This window comes from Diadema setosum, chromosome 4, assembly GCF_964275005.1.
Source record: "Diadema setosum chromosome 4, eeDiaSeto1, whole genome shotgun sequence".
NCBI classification, from domain to species: Eukaryota; Metazoa; Echinodermata; class Echinoidea; order Diadematoida; family Diadematidae; genus Diadema; species Diadema setosum.
The window spans coordinates 6,739,332-6,742,976 of record NC_092688.1 but is presented as its reverse complement, the minus strand read 5'-3'; positions in this window follow the sequence as shown (position 1 = coordinate 6,742,976).

The following is a 3,645-nucleotide window of genomic DNA, read 5'->3' as shown; positions in this document are numbered from 1 at the left end:
ATCAGTCTCACACATTTTTTTTTTTTTAAGCAAATGTTGATTCATGGTTGTTTGGCACAAATCCAACTCTAGAGTTAATTTCATGCTTAGTACTCTGTGCTGTGGAACATCATAATAGTTCCATCTAGCGCCTATTTGTACAGTAATAGGGAAGGTTGAGAGAAAGAGAGAGAGAGAGAGATTGGGGAGGGGAGGGAGAGATAGCAAATACAATATCTGAAATATGATAAACCATGCATTTATTAGAATAAGACATACTGACTCTAATCTTCACCTCATTGCGAAATAGAGAAGAGGGTAATAACATGAAGTGCATGCTAAACTCTGATATCGAGTAGTGCATTGAATGCATACATGTTGATCTCTTCGAATTTCGATACTGATTGTTAATCACTTTCTTTCTCTCTCTCTATCCCGCCCCATTTTAATTAAATAGTGAAATTGTTGTCATTCAGCTTTCTTTAATGTATTCATGGAAAATACCAGCCATTCGTGTATGCAAGTATGTTATAAAGACTTACGTGTAGTCCCACCTGTAAATATTTTTACATCCTGATCACTGTCAAACGGATATTACCATCTTCTTCTAACACAAAGTGGTACCATTATATTTTTCCCACCTTTTTCCTTTGCTCTCTGTGTAAGTGGAGAATTAGAAATGACTGGAAAATATCAGGACACTACTCTCCTACTGTCTAGATGGATTAGCCCAAATCAGTGTGCAGAACTGAGGCCATGAAAAACATGACACAAAACATTTTTGCAAAGTGGTTGCAATAATTGCGAGGTACTATCAAAGTTCAGCCTTTTATGCATAAGGCAAAAGAAAAAAAATAATGGTACATTTGACTGATGGTTCTTGGTATTTTGCTTTCAAGATTTTGTTGTCGATACCCAATGAAAACATCCACAATACAAGCTATGGTCATTTCTATGTATATTGAGCTGTTGACATGATGAGAATGCTGTATCTGGAATGTATTGCTATTGAGATCAGGAAAGCCCATATTTTTTTTTCTATTTCGCCAAGAATTGATCTTTGGTGATGCTGTCGTGTGGGTGAAGATGTATAGATAGCTTCAGCTCTTGTTCTTGCCATTTGCTCAAACAGGTTTAAACCTGGACAAAACCTACACGTGTTGGATGTTGTCTTCGTGATTCTTTTTAGTTGTTGTTATTAAGTTGAAATTCAGGTTATTCCTTGTGTATGTTACGTCATTCTGTGTGTATACTATATGCTGATGTATTTATTCTTTGCTGTTCATTCTATGCACCCCAGTGTGATGTATATTTTTAACAAACAAGTTTACTCATACTGCATTAGCGAAATCTACATCTCCATAGAAATGCTGCTAGCTCTCTATTCAATAATGGTCTCTCGAGCAGAAGCAATGTTGTGTTTGAATTATATAAGTAACTCAATTCTACGTTCCAGATAACAAATCTTTTGAGGCAGAACAAGTTATTAGTTAGTTTGATTAATGCATGCACAGTAAACATTGGTCTCTGTATAATATTATGGCTTTTGCTTCAGTTGTAGCAAATGAGAGATGTTTGAAAGAAAAGCCGTTCAGCCATGAAGACTTTGAATCGATGGCTTCACTTTTGATTGAAACCAGAGAGTACTCATCATCTTGGGAGAGGTACATGAGGCAGAAGACTGCCGACCCAGCAGAGCATATAATTATTTTCAAGAAACAATGTCTAGAGAGATATGGCGATTGAGAATGTATTCAACAACCTGCAGAATGCTTGCACGGTTATTCTTTTAATATGAATATTTAGTGTGATACATTGTTCGGTGTAAACATTCAAGGGCGGTGAGTTGGCTCAGTCGGTAGTGCGTCTGCATGCCTCACGATCCTGAGGGCCCGGATTCGAACTTCGAACTCGAGTGTGGACTGAGCAATGTTGTGTGTAAGCATACCGTTCCCTCTAGCAAGAGGCAAAACACTCTGTCCCTGGGATAGGACATTAAATGGAGGTCCCGTGTATGAGAGAGTCGCAACTCATGCACTTAAAAGATCCCGCTTCATTCATTCATTGCAAAGAGCAGGGTGTTTGACCCGGTGAAGTGGTCCCACCTCACATCCACCTGGACCCCATGGAAGACCAGCACAACGTAACTGAATATGGGCTATCTAGCCATCTTCACAGATGGAAAACAAACAAACATAAACACAAAGTCCAGAATAATATGTACATACATGCATACATACATACATGCATATGCACATACATACATGCATGCATGCATACAAAGTCTGGTTTAAAGAGGTAACAAAGTCTGGTTAAACAGGTACTATCTACTCATATGCTTTATCTTCATTGCTGTTTTTATTTGAAATGCATGTACTTAGACTTAAAAGAGTACTGGATCCAAAATTCTGTTTCCAGGTTTCATTCATGTTGGTGCTGTCTTATGATAACTATGTATATTATTTTACCTTGATAGTCAACAATAATATAATGATATAATGCTCTATGAGACTTGAAGGAATCATGGATGCGTTACTGTTTGTCTTTAAGTATTGTCAACTTATTTTATAGTACTCGTAATTTTGTTTTGAATGCCATGTTTTGGTGTTAGTCTCTGAGAGACCGCACAACGCGATTCATATTAGTCAGTGATTGTGTGCCAATTAATAGCACCTGTAATGTGTTCCTGTTAGTTCTAGTTTGTCTCCTCCCTTTAAGTTTATTTAGGTCGTTATTAGCTACATACTGTACAACCCTTTGAGTCTGTTCTAAATTTTGAAAGTGATTCACATGTATGTGGAACACACTGCTTCGGGCAAGAGCTATTCTGAGATATCCGTGCATTATTTTTGTTATTATTATTATTATTAAATCAGGTCTGCAAAATGCAACACAAACAATTGATTCAGCTATGGTTTTTGTGATAGTCAATATCTATGTCCATGTTGTCAATGTGTGTGGTAAAGTTTAATGACATGAGTAATGCCATGACCGTGTGCTGAAAGTACATGTGTGTGTGTGTGTGCTTGTGTGTTGATGTTTGTTATATAGATCTCTCACTCTCCCAGTGACTTTATATGTATCTATCTTTCTATCTACGTGATATATATATATATACATATATATATATATATATATATATATATATATATATATATATATATATATATATATATGAATAGCAGCAATAGGTTTCTGCTCGGAGTCCAAAAAAAGTATTGATTCACAACAGTAGTTCAATATGAAAACTCCGTGAGAGACGTAGTTTTGACGAATGTGCGCTTCTTGTATTTTCCCTTCCTTCCTTCCTAGTTTATATTAGTAGTATATGATAGTATATAATATGTAATATCTAATATCTAATATGTATGTCAATATATATATATATATATATATATATATATATATATATATATGTATATATATATATATATATATATATATGTATATATATATATGTATATATATATATATGTATATATATATATATATGTATATATATATATATATATATATATATATAGAGAGAGAGAGAGAGAGAGAGAGAGAGAGAGAGACGATGAAGACAAACAAGTTGACATAATGCATTAGAATCCAACTTCATTTATTTGTAAACCAAATTTTCGACCCTTGCACGGATCTTCCTCAGGGTAAAGATCCGTGCAA